This window comes from Podarcis gaigeae, assembly GCF_964106915.1.
Source record: "Podarcis gaigeae genome assembly, chromosome: 2".
Lineage (NCBI taxonomy): Eukaryota > Metazoa > Chordata > Lepidosauria > Squamata > Lacertidae > Podarcis > Podarcis gaigeae.
Window position 1 is genome coordinate 92,181,454 of NC_139679.1, and position 26,287 is coordinate 92,207,740.

A 26,287-nucleotide genomic window follows, 5' to 3' on the forward strand; every position below is an offset into this window, starting at 1 on the left:
GTATTCTAGCAGAGTAACCGGCGGCAGCTGAATTGAAGGAGGGCCTCTGAACAATAGAGTGACAAAATATGTCACTATCTCGGAAGAAGATAGTATCGTACCTTGGCTGATATTGGCCCTGCTCATGAAACACGGCATTCATAAGCATGGTGAAAGGTCATTTTTGAGCGGAACAAATGCAAAGGATCCATTATCCCCCACATTTGCATACCTTTTAAAGATGTTAATGTTTCACCAGTGAGCTCTATATTAAACACATCTATTCTGCTTTACACTCACATTTTTATGACTGCCTCCAAAAGTGATTCCCCCCTCTGAAGAGCATTTAGGAGATGCTGGGCCCTTTATTAGCTTTGTTCCCTCACCCCTTAGCCTTCTGTTTTCTTATAGTACCAGAAACCAAACAGTTCAGGGTTCCTGTCGTGAGGGCATGTTCCCCCCACAGGTGTTTCTTCTAATTAAGCTGGGAGCCCAAATGAAATGCGCAGCATTGCCTCTCCCTGGGAATCCCCTGTCCAATATTGACCTGTCTCCTCATGCAATCATTTATTACCTGCTGATAAGTCTTCTCGCGGTTTCTCTTTCTTCCTCTACATGCTGTTGTTTATCTACTTTTTTTTGCTGTTGTCTATTCCAACAAAGCCAGCTCTGCTTCCTTGTTCCATTCTTAACCACTGTGGTAAGTGGTTTTCGACTCAGGGTTTTCAAATAGAATATCTTCGGGCTATTCACAGCAGTTTACGGATAAAATAAATCCAGCTTTCAGAGTCCTAGGGGAAATCTGTCCTTCTTTCAATTTCAAGATCAAACTCTTGGAGCTATGTTCTAGAGAAGGTCAGTTTTCCCGCATATACGGATAACAATTTCTTCATGGCCATCTGGCTGCCAGCTAACTAATGGGGTAAGTTCAAGGTACAGGTTTGGGGATCAGGATACCTGAAAGATCATCTTACCCCTTGTATTGAGATGGTATGGAAAATTGAGATCAGCTGCTAAATAAGGTATCGTGTGTGCAAGCTGATCAGATTTTCCCACATAGGTAGCAGGAGATCATGTGGGATGACTGATCATTGAATACTGCACCATTCAAATAGTCTGAAAAGCTTGATTGAATACTGTTGCCTGGTTGGAATAAAGGCATAAAACTTCCCTCGCAAGCCAGGGAAGCATATCAAAATTTTAGTTACCTAGGTCCCATTCACTTATTGCATGAAACTAGCCAAGGCTAAAGCCAGGGAGGACTGTGAGTGCTGGTGGTTTAGATTCATTCTTCCAAGTTCTGTTGGAAGTTGTGTGCTTATACACAATATTTGCTCTTTGATGTTCCAGGGTCCCAGGAACTTAGATGTAATAAATTGCTCTTTCCCCATCAGAATCATGTGGCAATAAAGGCATGTTTTTAGTAATCATAGTCCATTGCTGCCTTGATGCCTGACAACCACCAATGCTGGGGGTAGCTTGCCCCTTCCCATGCCACAAGAAGAGTGGAGCATTTCTGTGTCTCCATAAATCCTTTGGGCATGCTCAGAGCTTGTTTGGTTACTCATTCTTTAATTGCACCTCAAAATCTCATACCCTTACATCCTTTTAGCACCTTGTTCTTGCTAGCTGGTTTTGTTTACTTGATGTTCCTTCAGAAACAGGGTCTCTGTGCTTTATATTAATTTGGCCCCTGTAATGTAAATCCTTTCACACCTGCATTCATTCACTCAAAAACTTCTTTGTGAGCAAGCTTCTGGGTATCTGTGATGTCAAGAAGTAACAACATGACTATTTACTTAGCCGTGTCCTCTTATCTATCAAAGCTACATTGTAGTACTTTGTCGCCAACTACATTCTTTCATAGCAATTCTGCAAAACTCAGCAGATTTTGTTCTTTTCGCCCAATTTGTAGCTAAAAGATTTCATACAAAGTTTCTTCATAATCCTAAGAGGTGATGATATGGATACATTATAAAATTGTTGGTCATTACCAAGTAGTCTTAAGTGGACACAATAATACATTTATCCATGATACTTCAGAGGTCTTGATACATTGCTTTTAGATAGATGCTACATTAAATCTTTCTGGAGATTGCCAAATACAGCTCTTAGGTACAGTGCTTCTGTCAATCCATTCATTTCTTTTGCCCCATTCATCTTTCTTTATCCTGGCGAAATGACTTTCATTTCTTTTCTCGCTTTTTTCGTTTCAATTTATTTACATTATTTCTCTATGCTTCCCATTCAAGTATTATTCCCCCTCCCATACAAATTGATTTCTCTTGGCAACATCTTTTCCACGTATTTTGTAATACTCGTTTGACATTTCTTAATTGAAATTAAGTACCTCTCTGAAATGCTGTTACTGTACTGAAATCAAGTTAAGTCAAAGGCAGTGATGCTAAACATTACAGTACCCAACAACTTTCTCTAACTTTCTCATATATATATATATATATATATGCTTTCGTAGATTTTCACGGGTACAGGAATGCAGGTTTTGGTGTCCTCGGGTGTCTTCCCGTGTAAAAGTTGGGGTGTCTAGGCGACGTTTCGACGAGGTCTCACTCGTCATCTTCAGGCTGGTGCTTTCGGCTTCTTGTTACTGGAACAGAGCGGGATCTCAATGTTTGAGTTCCTATAAATACTGTAGAGGGGGTGTGGTGTCTAGCCTCCAATGTTCTGGGCAGAGAGGAAGTTCCCAGGCTAGTGTGCCTTTTCTTCTTTTGTTCCTTAATTATTTGAGAGATACCTTGAGTGATTTCTTGAGTGATATCCTGAGTACCACTTAGGTGGGTCATTAGGTGTGGATTAGTTGCTAAAGTCTTTGTGTCTTGACCTCTTGAACTTTGTGAAGAGTTTTCCTGAGAAGATGGCTGTATTGCACTTAGTTGTGCTTTGGCTTGGCTTCGTGTATAGGGGCGAGCTGTGGTTTTGTGGCTTGTGTCAGCTAGATCTGTGTAGGGATTGCAGGGGGGTGCAGCATCCGGAGGTGCCACCATGGATTGGCTACTGGATGGTGTCAGTAATTCATCTGTGGAGAGGGTCTGGGTTTGGGTCTGGTGTGGTTGATTGGTGTTGGCGTTCTGTGTGCCTCTGGATCTGGTGTCAGTTTTTGTGGGGAGGGCTAATTTCCAGATGTCTGGCAAGCGGGATGTGTCGTCACGCTTGTTCATGTTGTGAGGGTGTTTCTCTATCTCGATGGCTTCCATGATTATTCTCTTGTGGTGATGTTCCGTGTTAAAGAGCAATTTGGAATCTGCAAAATTAACACGGAACATCACCACAAGAGAATAATCATGGAAGCCATCGAGATAGAGAAACACCCTCACAACATGAACAAGCGTGACGACACATCCCGCTTGCCAGACATCTGGAAATTAGCCCTCCCCACAAAAACTGACACCAGATCCAGAGGCACACAGAACGCCAACACCAATCAACCACACCAGACCCAAACCCAGACCCTCTCCACAGATGAATTACTGACACCATCCAGTAGCCAATCCATGGTGGCACCTCCGGATGCTGCACCCCCCTGCAATCCCTACACAGATCTAGCTGACACAAGCCACAAAACCACAGCTCGCCCCTATACACGAAGCCAAGCCAAAGCACAACTAAGTGCAATACAGCCATCTTCTCAGGAAAACTCTTCACAAAGTTCAAGAGGTCAAGACACAAAGACTTTAGCAACTAATCCACACCTAATGACCCACCTAAGTGGTACTCAGGATATCACTCAAGAAATCACTCAAGGTATCTCTCAAATAATTAAGGAACAAAAGAAGAAAAGGCACACTAGCCTGGGAACTTCCTCTCTGCCCAGAACATTGGAGGCTAGACACCACACCCCCTCTACAGTATTTATAGGAACTCAAACATTGAGATCCCGCTCTGTTCCAGTAACAAGAAGCCGAAAGCACCAGCCTGAAGATGACGAGTGAGACCTCGTCGAAACGTCGCCTAGACACCCCAACTTTTACACGGGAAGACACCCGAGGACACCAAAACCTGCATATATATATATATATATATATATATATATATATATATATATGAAAAGCTTATAAAAAGAAAAGCTGGAAGAGCAGCTTATCAAATGCAAAGTCAAGTTACTTTAAGGAAGAAGAAAACCATTGAGAAGCTCCTCGAATGTGCCACAAAATGAAGCAGCATACATACATTGAATAGGATGTCCACAAAATGAAAGGAAAAGAGACCAAGGGCAATATCATTAATTTATTTACTTATTATATTTATTTATATACCACCCTTCATCCAAACCATCATGGGGTAGTTTACAATAGACTAGGAAAACAGCAGTAATATTCATTTTTCCAGGTAGCATCACAACGAACTGTTTCTACTACTGAGGAAGGGAAATGGGAGAACAAAAGAGACAGATATGGTACCCCAGAGACCATAGGAATTTGCAGACATTCCTATCCAGGTGTCGAGGTATAGATAGTTACACACGGGAAGAGCAGAAGCAGCTACACAAGCTTCCTGGCAGGTGGGTCTCTGTGGCTTCTCAAAAGGGAGAGGTGGGAAAGTGAGGCAGCAGAGAAGTTGGCATAGCTGCACCGCTTGGATTGCCCTGGCCTCCCTGCCTCTCCCTATCTCCTTCTCAGTACGCATTAGCAACCCTGCTGGGAAGCTAGCATGGCAGCTCTGCCTCACCCAGCCAGCTGCTTCTGGGGAGGAAGCGTTGAAGGCGATTATGAAAAATGCTGAGCAAGCTTATTCAGGAAGTATGAGCAGATCATGCACTTTCCTCTTCCTGATTCTAAATAGTGACAGCAGCATAATTGTCCATTATGATGGCACAGCACTCAAGCAAATCTGGCGTAGATCATAAGGGCTCAGTCATGCAATCCTAAGCACCTACTTGCTGGCATAGTAGGGTCAGCTCATTGACTGTTCATTGACTTGACATATTTCTTATGATAAGAATGCAGCAATAATACCTTGACAGTCGTTATAAATCCTGCAAGGGAGTAGGTAAAGGGATATCACATCAGAGTCAGGACAAAGAAACTGAAAAAGTTGGAAGAAACTTGCAGAATGAATTCACAGCTGTATTTTTCCTTCCTCATCAAAACCCTTGGGGTTATTTTCCCGATCATATACATTGACTAATTCTGTTTTGATCTATGTTTTGTTTTACAAGCGAGGGGACTGATTAGCCCATGTCTCACTAAACAATAGCAAGTGTAAGTCCCACCTGTATGATGTCATTATTACAGGACATTCATTTCACAGTCATATAACTCAGTAGTTTTGAATGTGGTGCTGATAACGCCAGGGTTGCAGGTTTGATGCCTGTATGGGACAGCTGCATATTCCTTCATTGCAGGGGTTTGACAAGATGAAGAAAAGAAGAAGAGTTTGGATTTGATATCTCGCTTTATCACTACCCTAAGGAGTCTCAAAGCGGCTGGCTAACAATCTCTTTTCCCTTCCTCCCCCACACAACAAACACTTTGTGAGGTGAGTGAGGCTGAGAGACTTCAAAGAAGTGTGACTAGCCGAACGTCACCCAGCAGCAGCATGTGGAGGAGCGGGGAAGCGAACCCGGTTCCCCAGATTACGAGACTACCACTCTTAACCACTACACCACACTGGCTCTCAGGGTCCCTTCCAACTCTAAGATTCTATGGTTCTATGAAATGGTGAACAACTTAGCAGTCACAGTATCTTTTAATGTTAGATTTGAAAATACATTGGTTGGTTGGTTGGTTGGTTGGTTGGTGGGTTGGTTGCTTTTGAAGAAGAAGAAAAGAGTTTGGATTTGATATCCCACTTTATCACTACCCGAAGGAGTCTCAAAGCGGCTAACATTCTCCTTTCCCTTCCTCCCCCACAACAAACACTCTGTGAGGTGAGTGGGGCTGAGAGACTTCAGAGAAGTGTGACTAGCCCAAGGTCACCCAGCAGATGCATGTGGAGGAGCGGAGACGCGAACCCGGTTCCCCAGATTACAAGACTACCGCTCTTAACCACTACACCACACTGGGAAGCCGCTGCCAGAACTTGGGCTCACCTTTTTGAATTCTATGAAACTGAACCCAGTACCTAAGCTACCAAAATGCAATTTATTCTTGGGGAACCTGTCAAATGCTTCATCATAACAGTGCCAAAACAATGCATCGGATCTGTTGAAAAAAATGCTCAGGAAGGCCACCACCTTCCCAAGACACCAGGGCGTCTTTCCGATGTTCACCCTCTGGCTATAAATCTTCCTCAGTCCAGAGAGACCAGTGATAAGCAACCCCTCCCTCCTGAGAGGAGCACGCTCGTCTTCTGGCATCTCATTGCAGAAGAAAGAGTCAATCGTAGTTCTAAAACTACTTTATTTTACAGCCTATATACAAAGAATCCATCAGCATGCAGTACAGCAGCAGTACAGAACAACATCTCACACAGAAGTGAAAGTAACTTCTCCAGCAGTACTCCAACAGTACTGAGACTTCCTGTTCACGCTCTTAGACACTCACATGATATAAACAATATAGTGCTACTTGTTGAGCAGCATGGCGAGATAAAAATCCTAACAGGATCCAGTTCAGGCACAGTATAATTCTCCCTGACATGCATAAATGCAACAGTATGAAGATATAGCCTGGCATGATCACAGTGATTAAGCCACTCCTACTGGAATTTCTCATTTCTTCTGTTGCCACTGGAGAGAAGGGTGGGACCACAGGGATGGATGTGAGCAGCTGAGCTGTCCACAGTTGTTTGGAGAGCACAGAAACAAGTCCAGAATGTTTCTAAATGTGAGTTGCTGCACAGAATAGGAATGTAAGGAACTGAGAAAGGACAAGGCTACAGCTTGGAAGGGGGGTAGTTGGGGTTTTAAGGTAGACAGTGCCTGATGTGCACTAAGTGAGTCATTGTCATTGCTTGTAGAGTTCTAGGGTCCAGAAACGAGCAAACAAACTCATCAAGGGGTTGCTTGCAACATTTGGGACTTTTTATATTTTTAAAAGCCAGGTAACAGGGACATGATAGAGGTGTACAAGATTACACATGGTTTGGAGAAATTGCACAAGAAGACATTTTTCTTCCTCTCTTGTAATATTTAAACTCAGGGCCACCCAATGAAGTTGCTAGGCTCCGGAGAGATAAAAGTGCTTCTTTGCACATTGCATTGTTCCACTAGGGAATTTCCTCCTGCAGCATGTCACGATGACCAGATGTGGATGACTTTTCAGGAGGATTTAGAAACATTATAGATAAGGATATCAGTGGGTACCAGCCACGATGGCGATATCGTGCCTCCAATGCCAGAAGCAATGTGGCTCTGAGTACAAGCTGCTGGGAATGAAAGCAGGAGAGAGAGAGCTGTTGAGTTTGCTTTCATGCTTCTCATGGGCATCTGATTGGCCATTGAGAAGACAAGATACTAGACTAAAAGGGCTATTGGTTTGATTCTGCAGGAATCTTCTTAAGCTATTCTTTTCTCGGGCAAGTTCCCATTCACATTTTATAGGAGTGGGCAGTATAATTTTGAGCCTATCATGTACGTGAATACAGGGATGATAAGTTGTATCCAACTAAATTCTTCTCAGAGCAATCCACCAAAATTAATGGATATGACTAACTCAGCTCCATTAATTTCTGTTGCTCTACTGTCAATGAAGGGACGCAGGTGGCGCTGTGGGTTAAACCATAGAACCTAGGACTTGCCGATCAGAAGGTTGGCAGTTCGAATCCCCAAAACGGGGTGAGCTCCCATTGCTCAGTCCCTGCTCCTGCTAACCTAGCAGTTCGAAAACACGTAAAAGTGTAAGTAGGTAAATTGGTACCGCTCCGCTGGGAAGGTAAATGGTGTTTGCATGTGCTGCTCTGGTTCACCAGAAATGGCTTAGTCATGCTGGCCACATTATCCGGAAGCTGTACGCCGGCTCCCTCAGCCAATAAAGTGAGATGAGTGCCGCAACCCCAGAGTCAGTCACAACTGGACCTAATGTTCAGGGGTCCCTTTACCTTTACTGTCAGCGAAACTTAATTCCTCAATCTACAATGAGGATCTATTTTATTTTGCTATTCTTTTCTCCATCTAGCAATTTCAGGGCTAAGTAATAATACCAATACTGTGAAGGCCATAATGCAGCGTAACCAGAATGTGTGTGTTCAATGTGTTGGACTTTCTTCACCAACCGAGTTTGCGCAGCAACTGGGGCGATGGAATAAAAACTTGCCTGCAACATCTTTGCTTATCTTTATTTTTAAATAATAATCAAACAGTTGCAACTCACCACTCTACACCAGCCAGTACCATACAAAGCATCTGGTCAACCTAAATATAGTTTTCAAAATAATCAAGTACCCTATCACATCGCTGCATTCGATGCAGCATGTAACCCCCCCCCCCCCCCGCTAATTAGTTAAATTGTTAAGATACCACAGGTGTGTTGAATTGTTAAGAGCTCACAGATGGGCTGCTATGCAGGTTATAATTATAAACCCACAGCTATGTGTAGCACCACTGACCACATCAACATTAAGAAAACCCAACACAATGCACTCATAGCATGCATCTACAAGTCAAAATACACGAAGAAAGATATCTGAGGTTAGGCACAAAAAATGTGCAATTGACAATATTGCAGGGAAATGGCACCTCTGATTGCATCACTTGAAGTTCAGCTAGTCTGATGCACTTTCTGCGGTTTTGACATTTAGAGAATGGAATCAAAAACTGTAACTTTTGCACATTACTTATGCCATTGCACATTCCCCAAGAAGCCACAACCCCAAGAATGGGCACCCTTAAGCTTTTACCAATTAACAAGGTTAGTGCTTTAAACTGTGCATTGGGTTGTGGCTTGAAAATTTGTTTGCTTGTTTTTAGCATTTTCCCTCCGAACTCCCAAGTTTTCTTAGCAGGATGATGAAAACATAACAACAACACATATTTTTTTTCTTTAAACTTCCTAGATGGCATGTATCAAGCAATTTCAAGATGAATTTTAAAGGTCAGCCATTATGACACAGTATGATTGGTTCAACCTGCTGTGAAATGGCCTTAATAGTCTGAACTCCATAAGATCAACTTGACAGGTAAATTTTTAAAAAGATAATAATATAGGAGGTATACATTCTGCCACTTCAAATATGAAATAATAATGCATTTGAGAAGGTTAGCTGTGTTAGCTTTGTGAAACAAAAGCAACAATGTGTACACGCACACATGTGCACACATGTCCTCTGAGATTAGATCATTCTACCAAATGAGTTTAAGACATGAATGAAAATATCTTCAAGGAAAATAGCATGAGTCAATCAACAGAAGTTACAGCAACCGGAATGACATAAATCAGGAAGTCCATAGATTTAGATGGGCCAAGATACACTCAATTCTTGCAAGATGCTGCTCTGTTTTCATAACACTACACATGCTCTAATTATAATAGGTAAAGGTAAGGGACCCCTGGCAGTTAAGTCCAGTTGTGAACGGCTCTGGGGTTGCGGTGCTCATCTCACTTTACACTTTACACTTTACTGGCGGAGGGAGCCGGCGTTTGTCCGCAGACAGTTTTTCCGGGTCATGTGGCCAGCATGGCGAAACCAGAAGTAACAGTTACTATTATTACAAAATACCCAGCTACGCCTTCTCCCCTTTATCAGATGTGTTTTGTTGTTAAATGTGCTAATTATTTTTATGGAATTATATTTGATTGATTTTTATGAGCTTTTTTATTGTACTGGAAAGGAAAGCTATAAATGACACACAATTCAATTAAATTAAAAAACTAAAATCCTTATCCAACAGAGATCAAAATTCATGTCCACAATATGGGCTAATTATTTCTAATGTGTCTTTAATTGTGAAAGTGCTTCTACTTTATTAATTTAAATGGATAGCTGCATATGGCAAGATTGAAAATTATTGTCAGTGGATTGTTGTGGATATTTTTAGTTGAAATTGATTATTTTGGATGTGACAAATGTATTCCATTCAAGATCTTTGTTATTTTTCAATCCAAAATTAATAGATAGTCTGAACTTATTTTATATCACTCAGCCTCAAGTATTTCAGCAATTGGCAAGTCCTGGAGCCTGCCTGCCAGCGTGTCTTCTTTTGTCCATGGACATGTTTGAAACGCTGAACTGAAAGCACACAGCTAATCTTCTGCTGTCAGTCCTTTGATTCCAGTAGCTCATGAATCAATGAAGTCATGCTTAGCACAAGTTGACCAAAGGTTCACTAAATTTCATGATGATAAATTAACATCAAATGTCAGATCTCCCATCAATCTTTGATATCTTTCTTAAACAGGCCAAATCAAATCAATCTCTGTGATTGGAATCAGGTTGCATACACCTGTTGAGTCTAGGCTGGCAGTGTGTCTTAAAACACTCTCATAACTAATGCATTTATTTATGATTTATATATTTGAGTGAAAATATGTGATTTTATATATTTGAGTGGATTCAGAACTTAAGTTGATTTCCCCCCTATGTTAATTGTGGAAGGTGCACAAAATATATAAATAAATACTTAAACTCTGGAAGTTGGGACACTTTTCAACTTGGATAATTGAAGTTCCCTAAACTCTGGTTACTGCTAAAATAAAAAGCCTTAAAAGAAGGATCCATTTTCGCCACACAATGTGTTCACGACCTTCAGTTTTCATGCACATATCATGCTTGAGCAGCTTCCCAGACAATATATTGTCCAAAGCCTGCATAAACACAACAAATTCAAAAATCAACTTTGAGAAGAGCAAAATAGATGAATCTAACATTCTAACATCAATTAAAAAACAGCCTTTAGTGTTGCAGCTCCCATCCTATGGAATCAGGTCCCAAGCAAACCTAGATGACCAACTAACATTTTTGCTTTTAGGCAGCTATTGAAAACTTATCAATGGATGTAAATTTGCTCGGTTCTTTTATATTGCATGCTATATGGAAACTGTGTGATTTGATGTGCTTTTTTAACAAAAAAAATGTTTAGATTGTTACCTATATCTTTACTTTTGTTTGGTGTTATTCATCTAAGTGTTACTCAGAGTAATAAACATAACTGTTTCAGAAGACCAGCTGGTTTGATAGCAAAAAGAATTTTCCTTTCTAATGCCGATAGATGTTATAGGAAGTAGATCATGCTTAAAATCAGCAAAAATGTTTACACTGAGAACCAATGTGATAAAAAAGCTAGCATATTGGGTCTGTAAGTGAGAAACCCATGTTTAAATCCCTACCAATCAATCTAATTGGGTAGCCTTGGGCCAGCGTAGCCTAGTTAACAGAGCATTTGACGAAACTAAAGCCTTGCTCTCTGTGATTCTTGGAGGAGTGGTGCTGTACAAGTGTAACAAATAAACAAATAACAAATGCTTCTCCAGCTTGCTTTCAAGAAAAGGAGCTACAACCTACAATTATCTGACAAAGATGCCAGTTCTGCCTGCTTGATGGCAACAGTAAGTAACGAATCAATGGGATTACTTATGCAAATGAAGCTGTGGACGCTTATGAACACATTTATCATTAAACCGTTCTATACCGCGCTGACAAGTCAGATGAAGAGGCTCACACACTCCTTTTCAGTTATCATTTTCTTGCTTTCAAAACATAGCGGCTGCTTAATGTGTATAAAAGAGGATCACCAAAGTGTAATAAGAATGAAAGTGGGCTGAAACGTACTTGCTATTTATAGGCCAAAGGATGAGAACACGGAGAGGAGTGTAATGGGGTGAAGTCAGATGGAGGAGGCTGTCAAATATGACCTAGCTACCTGGCTAATAGCTGTAGCTACTATTTAAGTGTGTAGTTGGGCGGAATAAGATATGACAAGGTGTGAAGGAGGTTATATTAATTCGTGGCTAGTGTGGGGTAAGCAGTGAATCTGGGCATGCAATAGCAGCTGGCAATGCTTATATCTGAAATGACATTATATATATATAGTGCTCTCAGAGATGCACACCATATTCCATGTCTGTGTGTCCAAGTTATTCTGCTTGAGAACTGAGGACCGTGAATCACCGTCCATATCAGGACACCTAAGTCTTTTTGCTCTTCTCATTTCTGGGATTCTACATGTATCAGCCAAGCTGTACTTCTTGGATCAGTTGGTTGAGTTCCAAATCTACAGTCTCATCTAGTCCAGATTGATCTACAGCTACTTTGTGGGCAGGAAGGTAATAGGGAAGGGGTGAAAAAGATAAAAACCAAAAACCAAACGGGGTGTTCTTTCAACGTAGTCTCTTCGGCAACAGCCATTTTTCCTGTCTTTCAGTTTGTTTAAAAGATAGGGGGTCAAAGGAATGAAAGAGGATTTTAAGAGATTAAAAGGTTTTGAAGGTTAAAAATCCTTAATTTTTATTTTTTTTAAAATGTGGAGATATAGCTGTCAGGTCAGTGACTGCAAGGCTGTTAGGCTTCGTTAAAACTAATTTACGATGCTGGTTTCATAAAGTGCTATGGTGCAAATTCCTGGGGTTGCTGGAACACATAAAACAACCTTGCTTTTGATAAGAGGAATTTTAAGAAGAATAAGGGGGGGGGGAGCCAGCAAAGCAAACCCCCATCATGTAATTGAAAGGGAATATGCAGAGCTCTGATAAGCACATTTTACTTTGGCGCCATCTTGCCTCCATTTGTGTGTGTTTGCATATGTAAATTCCTGAAAATGAGTATAGTATGGTCCACATGAAACTAAAATATGTTTAAATTGTTCCCTGGGTTGTGGCTACTGCTATACACAGCCACAGTCATGAACATTGTCCAAGAATTACATTGGACAACGAGTACCTTACCTGCACTGGGTTAGAAGAGGGATACATTTTAATAGCTCACCAACGTATTTTCCATAAACAGTTTGACCTCACCGTCAAAGATACATTCCTCCGTTGGATGGATGCCAGCTTAGCTTAGGTTGCATCATTCCACATTACAAACAGCACAAACAGGACAGCATCCTGTGACAACTTGGAAAGAGAGAAATTGTAATATAGGTTCTTGCAGATATCATTCAATTCTTCAGTTGCCTAAAGTTTATCTCTTAGCTGCATGGTCAAATATGCATGGGGTGGGAGGGATTGTAAGCAGTGACATCAGGGGTAAAGGAAATGCAAAACTACTGACAGTGGCAATTCAATTAGAGCCAGAATGTAGGCAAAAGAAACACAGTGACCTTTTACAACAGCAGTGACAGGTGATAAAACAACGGTTTGGTAATGCGGAGTAATTGAACATCTGTAGCGAGACAGAAGACCACTGTCTTTACTCAGTTCCACATGACTGGAACTGAACTTCTTGATGAATTGTGTTTCAGCAATTTCACATCGGAGAATAATGGAGTGTTCTGGTAGATTGAAACATTTTCCTACTGGTTTCTATATGACATCAGAAACAGAAATGTTCAGAAAGCGGTAGAAGGACATCTACACCAATCTACCAAGATACTCTGCTACACATCTTAAGATGGCCACACTTGAAAGGGATTTCAAAGTAAAGTGCAACTGTTGAACTACAATTCATCATTTCTATTTATATGGGTTTCCTTTGCATTATTGGACTATAATCCACACATTTATATATTGAAATGCATTCCCCAAATGATTAATTGGAACCCTAGCCTGACCTTACTTAAGAAGCAGTTTAATTTGACATTTTATTTACACATTTTTATTTTCTGCCGTATATAGAACATTTTATTGGCCCTGTGGCATCAGCATAAAGTGGGGTGTTATTGTCATTTACATAGAACCATTGAGCAGATCCACACTATGCACACCCAACACACATTTAAAGCACATGACTTCTCCCAAGGAATCCCGGAAACTGTAGTTTCCCCTTACAGAACTGCCATTTCCAGCACCCTTAACAAACTACAGTTCCCAAGATTCTTTGGGGGAAGTCCTGGGCTTTCAGTGTATGGTGTGGATCCATCTTGTGTTTTATGAAGTACGTTAGAACAGCATCGTCCTCCCGATGACTTTACAGTCTACAATTTGATGCAAGGTAAGTCACTGAGTAATTGAAAGAAATGGAGGTACAGGTAAATGGGAAGAATACTAATTTGTTTCAGTTACATTTACTTAGGATTAGTTATGATACAGCAGGGGTGGCCAACGTAGTGCCCTCCATATCTTGTTGGGTTTCAGTTCCCATAATTATTGACTGTTGGCCATGAGGGCTAAAGGTAGTTGGATTCCAGAAATAATCTGGCTGGCACCACATAGCTATCCCTTCAGAAGAGGAAGAAGTTGTGCCAAAAACTTGCTGCCATCCATTCCTGTCAATTTAAGCAGTAAATCTACATGCTCCAGACCAAAGAACTGAGCAACATGTTTAAGGCAGAGTTAATATCCAAACATCATATTTATATACCTACCATCAGTGCTGTTATTACATTTAATTTGGTTTCCATTTTATGGTAACTGGTACATTGGTCTGGTACTGTAATGAGATTATTAGGGAAATAATTACTAGATAATATATTGCATATTATCAATTGATATATAATATCGAAAACAAAATGATGTGCCATTAGCAAAAATCAAATCACAAACTTTTAATGAGGTCACAGTTGGAATGATCTCCAAGGAAATGCTGCAAGGCAGGAAAACTAATTCCATGATTTGAATAAATCAAAATCTTGACTGGGATTTATTTCCTCCAGTACTGGGAATTAGACAATTACACTGATGAAGTTCTATTGAAGTAAGGGAGGGCAACTGGTTGAACCTGCCCTAAAGATATTTGGTAGCAAAGTGGTTATTCAAGTGCTCCATGACATTGAAATCTGAGGCTATGCTTCAAACTCCATCAAAGTTTTGGAAGCTGTGCTGTATCTGGGGTGGGGGGTGGGGGTGGAGCTATATTCTCTGCCATCAGGAATACCAGCAGCCAGGGCTGTCTTACCCATAGGTGCTAGGGGTGTGGGGCACCCGGGTACCAGACTCTCGGGGGCACCAGGCCGAGAGTCCGGGGCCCAAGAGTTTATTCCGGGGGAAAGGCTGCCTATTGGTTGGAGCGCTGTGGTGGGCTCTTCTGCTGCGGGCAGCTCCATGCCATGAGTTTGGGGGTGACTGAGCCAGCAAGACGCTGAGGCAGCCTGGGACTGGTCAACCTGGCCGGGTGTGTGTGTGATTGTATAAAATCTTGTTTGTATAGAATCTGGGTGGCCAACAATTCAGGTAAGAGTAGACTGTGCTCAGTTAAAGTATGTGAAAATAATTGCTTCTGTGATTATAGAACATTTTCCTGTTCTGTGCTACATGGAACTGGGTAATAACCAGCTCTGTAAAGCAGCTTGTCATGATTATTATTATTTTTTTCAGAACTAAGCTCTGTATTGACCTTGAATAAGTGTCAACTAAGGGATTAGGTCTTCTGGACAGAATCTAAAAAAGACTTGCAACTAATTAGAAACACCAAATTTTCCTCCTGAGAACAGAGCATTCTAGAGCCAGTTATCTAACGTAACTCGCACCAACTTCCTTAAGAAATGCCTTTATTGATCTGTGCTTCCAAGTGATGATCATCACAGTTTTGGATGGCCACTATAACAAGGTCCTGTATGCCTACAGACTTTGTATTTGTGGTCAACTGCAGTTGGAAGACATCACTCATTATATGGCCCCTTATATGGAGACCCAAGAGATCACTTTCTGAAACCTTTGTTCTCACAAGCAAGCAGCTACACCACAACAGAAATCAAGCTGGATTTGAGCTTCTTGGTGCCTCTAGCCTTTGGCTAGAACAATAAACTTATGAATTTGAACTTGAACATTGCAAATTCATTTTCAGTTGTCTGGAATATGCCCTGTGAACATCAACCTTCACTCCCCCACCTCCATGGTAATGGGATATGAGTGCAGCCCTACATGTGTCACCCCACCAGCCATTATTGTCTGCTCCCCTCCTCTGCCTCTGTTGCAGCCTGATGGAGTGGCTACTGATAGCATTGCTTTTATTGCCTCGAAACCATATTATTTAGGAGCACATCTCAGCTCAGACACTGAAAAACCTATGAACCTCCTAAGGGCCATACTTAGATATACTGGTAGTTTTAGCTTTCCCCCCAATTATCCTAGCATACTTTTAAAAACTTTTGAACTACACTTTTTGCAGAAATTGATTTCAGATAACTGAAACAACATCACAGGCTCGAATCTTACAGGGTTGGGATTGTCAAATTCCTGATTTAGATAACGCATAATAGAATATGCATTTTATAGAGCAGAAAGACTAGGCACTGTAGGAAGAAAGCAGCATTCCTGCCTAAAGGTTTACAGTCCAAGCTAGTGAGGAAAATGTAAGAAGGGAGGAAGGGAGGAAAGACAAACTACTGCTGACATCACACTGCCTTTTGTCACCCTGGGCTTGGGGCCCCCAGACCTGCACCCCATAACCCAGCCCTAACAACACCAGCACATACTTCTTATTCATAGGAATGATCAATACCTTAGATATTAAGGAAAGATTATAGGGCTCCACCTTGCATATACCACACAACCTAGACCAGGCATACACAAACTCTGGCCCTCCAGATGTTTAGGACTACAATTCCCATCATCCCTCACTAACAGGACCAGTGGTCAGGGATGATGGGAATTGTAGTCCCAAACACCTGGAGGGCTGGAGTTTGCCTATGCCTGACCTAGACCAAAGGATATTTCACTTCATTTCTCCTTACACTTGGGAATAGATTAGCCCTCTCCCTCCCTCTGCAGATCTTCAAAAGGATTCATTTTGTGGTTATTACAGCTGCCAGAAGATACAGCTCTGCTAGTTGTTCCTTGTCACCTAGGTCAGAAGCTCATTCACTCTGTATTTTGTTATTATGCAATGATTGAATGATTTAAGATGGTGGACAGGGCTCAGTGGTAAAGTGATTGCTTTGCTTCCAAAAGGCCCCAGATTTCAACCCCTGGCTTCTTCACATCAGACTAGGAAGGACTTTGGCTTTTTAAATGTATCTAAGGAGCTTGTTTGAGATTCTGGGGGTATTGGTCAATCAGTTCTGGGTCAAGTTATGGATCTCAGGCTGCGGCTGGGGATAGTCTGGATCCAGAGTAGGAAGACAAGAAACCAAAGGCAATTAACACAGGCTGAGATAAGTCAATGGGCAAGTTTCAGGGCAAGCGGGCAAAGAGACAGAGTAGCTTTCCCCAATGATACAAAGTTCCCCCAATGAAGCAAAGTTCTTAACCTGAAACACTATATATTCCAAACACTATTTCTGGGTTAGCGGAGTCTGTAACCTGAAGCGTATGTAACCTGAAGCGTATGTAACCTGAGGTACCACTGTACCTTTGACCTGCAGATGCTGACCTCCCCCCCCCCATCTCTCACACACAAAATCTTAGATTGACATTTATTAAGAACTGGTACCACTTGATTATGTACCCCAATAATGCAGAACCTTCAGATTGTTTCTTCAGTCTCCAGTGCACTTTCCCCCCTGAATATGATGTATAGCTAGACTTGAACTTTCACAACCTAAGGAGTGGAGAGTATGGAGCTGTAATCAATCCCCCATTTGAATCATTGATTGCATCATATGCCTAACAAGTTGCTTTGCAATACATTCCATCAACTAACTCTGAATTTTCAGGTTTTGCAATAACAAGGTAAATGAAGAGTGGCCTGGTTTTTAAAATCTTTGAGCTTTCCAGAGTTCCTGCTAGGCCAAAGGGCACTCAATTCCCGCAGAAACATCCAAACTATGCATGGATTTTGAACTACATAGAAACTGCTAGCCAGATACTTAATTAGTTACCCAGATGAGAGCTGAGCTCTTTAGAATTCTTGTCCCACTTACAGATATTTCAACTTTTTCTTTTGAAAAACATGTCCCACTAATTAATTTACTGTTGGCCTGTTTCCCAAATGTATGCCTTGCAGTTAATTTCTGTGGCACATGATGATCAGTTTTATTCTCCTTTGCTTGAGGTCCAGCTCTCTGTTCCATTAAACTTCATACTAAATAAAATAATTGCCTATGTCATTGGTGTCAGTCTAGATAATTTTGACAGAAAAGGTAAAAGGGTTACTTGCATTATGTCAACATGCCAAAATCCTTTAAGCAATTAGAGTGTATGTGTGGCAGAAGAGTGTTGGGATTTAGCGGAAAGTACAAGACTTGCTTTTTAAAAATAAATAAATACTGTCTATGTACCTCTATCTTGCTAGATTGACAGCACAACCATATGCATATGTACTTAGAAGCAGGTCCCACTTGGCTCAAAATGGATTATATGTTTAGCAAGTATGCAAAGCATTACTGTATGCACACTTACTGGGAAATACAGTCGTACCTTGGTTTTTGAACAACTAAGTTCTTGAACGTTTTGGCTCTCAAATTCCACAAACTTGTAAGTGAGAGTTCTGGCTTGCAAACTATTTTTGGAAGCCGAACATCTGATGGGGCTTCCGTGGCTTCCGATTGGCTGCAGGAGCTTCCTTCAGCCAATCAGGAGCCATGCTTTGGTTTTCGAATGTTTTGGAAGTCAAACGGATTTCTGGAATGGATTCTGTTCAACTTCCAAGGTACGACTGTAAGTTCCAGGAATTCAATGGGACCTTTTTCTTGCATTGTTAAATTGCATTGCATTGGATTGCATTGCATTGGATTGATATTGGATTGCATTGTTAAATTGTTAAGATCCTGCAACTTTGTAAGCCAACAGTTGGATCAATATAAAATTTCGGTCAAACCATGGAAAACAGAAGAAATAAAACCTTCTTTACTAATTACGGCTTTGGATTTTGTTATGATAAAACTGTCATACCAGCTGAAGGAGGTGCAGAGTAGTAATTATTTGGCCCACCTTTTGATTCTAGAGCAAAAATATATATGCTACTATAGGGATGTCAAAACGTTACATGTTAGTCTTCAGCTGTAGAAATAATAATGAAGCAACCAGGGACCATGATTTACTCTTGCCTTTCCCCACCTCCTTTAATTGCTACTTCCTTTCATTATGACTCCAGCAGTGCTTATAACTTGCTTTGGTATATTTATTGTCTTTGGATAAAGCAGTAAAGAAAGCATTTTTGAAAAATGTGGTTAAAAATAAAAATAAAATAAAATAAAATGCCTAGCTATGAAAAGAGAACAACTGAACCACTGGAAGGCTTGAAACACACTGCCTCCAAAATGCTAACATTCATGTCTTCCCTCCATGCAGAATTATGAATGGCTTTGAGGTGGAATTCACCTCTTCAAGCATCTTAAGAGTTCTAATAGTTTTAATTGAAAGTCGTCTGTTTAGCTACCTTACGTTAAACATGCAATTAAAGCTGCGTCGCCTGCCACTGGCTTTGCGGAAACACTTTTTGATTTCCTTAACAACAGTTCCCACTCGCATTGTTCTTTCCCCCCCTTTCCTCAGCATGCTGTTTTCACGTACAGCCAAATACGCTTCCATTACACTCGCTAATAAATTTGCTATTCAGATACTTTAATTATAATAAATTTCATGCTGCTTCGAAAGACCACAAAGCACCCTATCTTTATCACAAGAAAGTAACTGGCAGAGAATAATTTGAAGTTTTTAATAACACTGAAAATCTTTATTCTAGGCAAGCTGGGCTCTTTTGTATTGCCAAAGAGAGGGAGGCACTGTGACAGTGGAGGATGGTAAGTTAGGGCATATGGTCCACTGCCCCAACAGCCTCAGTCAGCCTTCAGTCAGCAACCCTGCCTGCGTTCTTACCTACAACCAGTAGCTGTGGTTGCTACTGTCATCCGGTCTGGCTCCACCTACTGCTGGCCTCCTGCCTTATGCCCCATTAGTCCCAATGGACAATAACCATCAGCGCAGTGTGAGGAAGTCAAAGTCAAGCTATGCTCATGAAGGTTCTGCCATTCAAGTCTTTGGGGCTTAGAAGAAGGAACTCCAAGCTCGAGTTTTACTGTCTTACTTGTTGCTGCTGAGGTGTGTGCGTGGTTATAATAATTTATCCTTATACAGTGGTACCTCAGGTTACAGACGCTTCAGGTTACAGACTCCGCTAACCCAGAAATAGTACCTCAGATTAAGAATTTAGCTTCAGGATGAGAACAGAAATTGCGCGCCGGCGACATAGTGGCAGTAGGAGGCCCCATTAGTGGTACCTCAATTTCAAGTTAAGAACAGACCTCTAGAACGAATTAAGTTCTTAGAAGAGTTTGGATTTGATATCCTGCTTTATCACTACCCAAAGGAGTCTCAAAGCGGCTAACATTCTCCTTTCCCTTCCTCCCGAACAACAAACACTCTGTGAGGTGAGTGGGGCTGAGAGACTTCAAAGAAGTGTGACTGGCCCAAGGTCACCCAGCAGCTGCATGCGGAGGAGCGGGGAATCGAACCCAGTTCCCCAGATTACGAGACCACTGCTCTTAACCACTACACCACACTGGCTCTCTTAACCCGAGGTACCACTGTAGATGGACACTTTGATGCTTATAAAGCCAATGTGGTGTACTGGTTAGAGTTCTGGACCAGGACTAGGAAGAGCCAGAATCAATTTTAGGACCAGTCACTGTCTCAGCCTAACCTACCTCACAGGGTTGTTTTCAATGCTATTTTTCTAGTAAAAGGTCCCAGAACTCACCATGAATACCTCACTTCTTCTCTTATAATGGATATGGTGCACACATGAGAGGTGCTGGAACTGAGTTCTGGCTGGAAAAAAGGCCCTGGTTGTTTTGTATATAAAACTGAGGGTAAGGGGAGAGAGAAACTTTGAAGTTATTGGAGGAAAGGCAGAATATAAATGTAAATAAATTAATAATAAGTTGTGGTGGGTTTTTTATAATTGAATTTTATAGTAAACCACTCCAAGATTATTATTTTTAGGTGAGGCATATAAAGACCCATTATGTCAGCAGATCATGATGGCTAGATTTATGGTTTTCGTAGAAGAAAATGTAACAGACACCACCGGTGAATTAATATTATGCTCATAATTTGTAAATTTAAAGGAAAGAAGCAGGACATTCTTCAGGAATTCCTTGAAATGTGTGTAGCTCATCCTTACTGAGGATTGTATGTCCACACAAAGAATGAGTTGCATCTCTTGAGAGCAGAGCAGTATAAGCTTCCTACACTGTGCATTACAGGTAATTTAATTTTCAAATCTGTATTGCACCTCTCTTCCAAGAGCACAGGGATGTGTTATGCTATTTCATCATCACATCAATTATGTGTGGTGGGTCAGACTGAGATATGGCAAACTGTTCAGGCATAATACCATAAAGATGTAGCAGGGTTGGTGCTACATTGAGGCAGAGTGAGGCAGCTGCCTCAGGTGGTAAATGCTGAGGTGTAGGGAAGAGATAGAGCTGTGAGTACCATGTACTTGCTAAACTAGCCTAGAAGTCAAATTGGCTTCTGTATATGCTTGTGGGAGGGTGCCATCTTGTCCTTCACCTCAGGCAGCAAAATGTCTTGAGCAACACTTGTAATTTACTATTATGAGAATGAGCAGACATGAGCATTGGAAGCATGTACTCACTCCTCCTTTTCAGCGTATTCAATGAGAAAATATACAAAGCTCCTGTTCCTGCTTTGGGGCAAACCATAGTTTGCCATTTTATCTGACCTTGGACAGTGTTTAGAGGTTCTATGGTGGAAGAATCCTGGGTGAATTCCAAACATCCTTATTTAGAGACCTACACGCAGGATAGAAAATTTTGAAAAGCCAGGCTTCCACACAGAAATAACCAGAATGGGTAGGTTCGTGTGACCCCTTATGACAACTGGCCTCATTGCATAATTCTTCTTGATAGTGCAGGAATAAACTACCACTGAAAAAAGCAAAATGTGTGCAGAATGTATATAGACACAGTGGGCTGCATCACTGCATATGCCTCTGGATTCTACTTTGCTGTCTTTCTTTTCTTTCTGCAATATTTCATGTTAAATAGCAATTTTCAGTATCGAAAGAAGTAAGCTCCCCCCATCATAAAGTGCTTCCTTTCTTTATAATAAAGCAGTGCAGGATAATAGTACAGTAGCAATAAAAAGATAATGTCAGTCACTCCAGGCTCTCAGCACAAGACAAAAGCTTTAACATCATTATTCTCTTTGGGGTTGTAGAAGTGAACATTTTGAATCCACGTTTCCTTAGTGACTATTTAGCATCCCAGGATTCATTACAGATCTGATGGATAAAGCTCCTACCAACATGTTCTACCTATTTGCACAGAACTCAGCACTCTGCAAGGGAAACAATAAGCATAAAATCAACTTAAATGCAGGCTCTTTTTATCAAATGTAATAGGACACACCTAGGCACCCTTACATTTTGTTTTTGCTTTCAATTCTTAATCAGGCTTTCTCTTGCTCATATTTTTTTAATCCTCCCGGTTTTCTTCTCTTCCAGCTGGCAGATATGAATTCTTTCCCTGGTTGTTTGTTATGGCATAAAAACAACACTTCTCCACATCATGTAATTCTTTGTCTGTGTACCAGAGAGATTCACGTAATGGGATTAGCAAATTAACCTTGGCTCCCAGTGATGAATGGATGGTAAATGTGTGTTTGTCTTTACAATAGGAAAGAACAGCATGTGAAATGTCTTGAAGGGCCCAGAGTACAATCTGAAGACCCAAAATGCAGGAACTTTGGTGAAGCTCAGCAGGTCTGAGTGTGGAGATAGACTCTAGCTGTCTCCTTTCATTTTGTGACACTGTAGAATGACCAAAATAGGGACGCAGGTGGCACTGTGGGTTAAAGCCTCAGCGCCTAGGACTTGCCGATCGAAAGGTTGGCAGTTCGAATCCCTGCGGCGGGGTGCGCTCCCGCTGCTCGGTCCCAGCACCTGCCAACCTAGCAGTTTGAAAGCACCTCCGGGTGCAAGTAGATAAATAGGGACCGCTTACCAGCGGGAAGGTAAACGGCGTTTCCGTGTGTGGTTCTGGCTCGCCAGAGCAGCGATGTCACGCTGGCCACGTGACCCGGAAGTGTCTCTGGACAGCGCTGGCCTCTTAAGTGAGATGGGCGCACAACCCCAGAGTCTGTCAAGACTGGCCCGTACGGGCAGGGGTACCTTTACCTTTTTTAGAATGACCAAAAATCAAGACCCTAAATATGAGGCCATTAAACAGAAGAAGGAGTCTCAACGGCAGCATTTGCCGCAGGTGGTAGCAGGGTTGACCTCTTCCCCATGATGGACCAGTACATCCCTGTACTTTCTGGCAGATGGAAGGCATTGATGCTATTCACTCCTATGGGGGAGAAATGCTGCACCCAGTGGCACTGATAGGGTTGGATTATGGGGCACAAATCTGGGGTTGCCAAAAAAACCAAAATACCTACAGCCAGTGGTGACTGTTGCTCATTATGGCAGAAGGCAGGGAGACCAACTGGTGCAGCCAAACCCGATTACAGAGAATGCCAACTAATTCTAATTTTGCCACTCAAAGGCAACATTGAGATGAAGGAGGAACACTCACAGCCACCCTCTGAAGGGATAGCAAGGAAGGAGGCAGGCAGATGGGTGCTAGCAGAGGGCTGATTAAGATGGGTGGAGAAGTGCCTAATTCACCCAAGTGGACCAGCTCCCACTGCCCACAACTTCTTTCCCACTCTTTCAGAGCAGAGCTTCTGCACTGCTCTCCTGGGAGCAATGCTCCACAGACAGCTGTGCTGGCCAGCTTTAAATTCCTAATTTGGGACATGAAGATGGCAGGCATGTTTGCCTGGTGCTAATGGGCACCTTGCTGGTTGATACATAAAGAACACAAGGAGCACTTGGTTCACTCCCAATTCTGTCGGTGACTTTGGAAGGACTGCTTGCTCAAGACCATGCCAACATCTCCAGTGTTTTGTTTCTTCACTAGGCAGTCATGAGGCAAATGTAGGTGGAAGGATGGGAATGAGAAATGCCTTGCTTTTTCCAATGGAGAAAGGTCACTCCTAGTTCTGTGGAAGGGGACGTCTCTATTTTCATCAGAGAAATATTGGAGGGTATGCAACATTATCACCATTTATAGGTGCTAAATGCATGTGTTGATGTATGTATATGTGGGGGGGGGGTTCATGGATTTGTCTTGGGGTGGAAGTATGGAGTGTTCTATAGGGTGTATTTTTAAAAATACAGTATTTTTGCTTCCTTGTGGTGGCTATACTGTCATACCTCCGCTTAGGTATCCCTCTGTTTATGTAAACTTTGGGATACATAAGCGGCAAACCTGGAAGTACCGTATTTTTTGCTCTATAAGACTCACCTTTTCCCTCCTAAAAAGTAAGGGGAAATGTGTGTGCGTCTTATGGAGCGAATGCAGGCTGCACAGCTATCCCAGAAGACAGAACAGCAAGAGGGATTGATGCTTTCACTGCGCAGCAATCCCTCTTGCTGTTCTGGCTTCTGAGATTCAGAATATTTTTTTCTTGTTTTCCTCCTTCAAAAACTAGGTGCATCTTGTGGTCTGGTGCGTCTTATAGAGCGGAAAATATAGTATATTTCCAGGTTTTTGCCGCGCGCGGATGCACAGAAGTAGTCCCTCTGGTTGCGGAAACCTCGGGATCCGACTGGAGCTCTGAAACAGATCCTGTCTGCAACCAGAGGTACCACTGTAGTAGTAGCAACAGTAGGCTTCAGGCTGGCTTAAGACCCATCTGTACCATACATTTAAAGTGGTATCTTACACTACAAACAGTCATGGCTTCCTCCAAAGAATCTTGGGAACTGCAGTTTGCTAAAGTTCTCTGCACAGAACTACAGCTTCCAGATTGGTTGACGAGTCAGTTCCTCTTTCCAGGGAACTCTTCGCAGGCCCAAGTTGGGAATGCTGTTCATTCTTAGAGAAAGGTGCCTACTTTAAACAATGATCACAGAAACTGTTTGTTTGGGAAACACATACACTTTGGTAATCTCTCTGTGTCAAAAAGTAAGATAATGCCATCAAAATATTCTTGGTAAAAGGCTATTGTGTGCAACTTGAAAATACAAGATGATACTTTCAGATGACCCTCTATGATATGCAACAGACTGGCATATGGGGTATAACAAAATGCCAAAAATTAATTAATTGGGCATTTCTGTTCATCCAGATGCTCGGATTCACCAAGGTTTTGTTCCAGACAGATAATGAAAGGAAGAAATGGCAGCAGTGTGACAACAGCTTTGGGGCAGCACATATCAGAACAATATTTTGATACACAAAGTCAGATTTGATAATTGGTCTTATTCTTAAGGAACTCCAGTCTTTAGGATTCTAAGCTGAAGTTTTAGCTTGTTAGCATCATTCATGGAAGATACTGATGAATCAAACTACACCATGTCACTTTTGTATGTGTTCGCTCCTAGGCTGTCCCATCCTGTTTCTTCTCATCCATCTGCATTTTAAAAACAAACAAAAGTAGGAATATCTTCCAACCTGAAATTTGCAATTTGGGGGAAAGGCCCTCCTTATGTTCCCATGATAGAAATAGCATGAAGAGAAGAGACCCAAGACAGGGCACCCTCAGTGGTGGCACCAAGAGTAACCAAGAAACAAACTCCAGGACAAGCATAATAAATTCATATTGAAACTACATTGTATAATCAGTGATAAGCTTACACTGGGGATCACTTATAAGGAGAGATTTGAAGTCTCTGTTTAAACCAGGTTCTACTCCATACTCTAACTGGTGCTGCCCTTCAGCTTCCGGGCTCTGCCTCCTAATAGTGCCATCTCATATATGTCTTCTCATGAAGTATATTACATGGAATTGAGTGGGGCTAGATAAGTGGGCACAGCACAGCAGTTTCTGGAGTCCTGCCAGTATCCGGTCAGAGAGATAGATATCCCACCACATCTCACAGCAACAGAACATATCAATAGAAACAACAAATCGCAATAAAATAAAGAACATTTGCTTTGTATCCATGCCCAGCCGTAGGTGTTCACACTAGCTGAAGTATACTCGAAGTCCTGTAGTGATTTCATGCTCTTTATTGCAGCTTGTAAAACAGTGATTGAATTGCCCCCCAAACCTCAGGCTTTTATATACATTATTTACACAATGAGTCCCGTCTGACTGGCTGATTCTGCTTCCCTCCTGGAGCCTGATTGGTCTTTCCCTGCAGGCCAATCAGTTGTTGCATTCTACAATCCTACCAGCCTAATAGGTTGATTAACTTCCTCCTGGAGACTGATTGGTCTTTTCCTGCAAGCCAATCAGCTATTGCATTCTAGGAGCGTACTTGCCTATTGTTCTAGGATCCAAGCTTAGTACATAACACTAGTGTTTAAACAATCCCAGATATCTTAAGACCACCTCTATTCCTATGAACCTTTTCAGGTGTTAAGAAATCAGAGGTGGCTTTGTTGGTAGCTCTGTCACACACAGAAGTGGAAAAAATG

The 26,287-nt window shown here is 41.7% G+C and overlaps 1 long non-coding RNA gene across 1 annotated transcript in view; it reads left to right on the forward strand.

Moving 5' to 3' along the window:
- LOC310838150 overlaps nt 1–26,287 on the forward strand; it is a 719,862-nt gene that overhangs the window by 644,622 nt on the left and 48,953 nt on the right. The window lies entirely within an intron of this gene.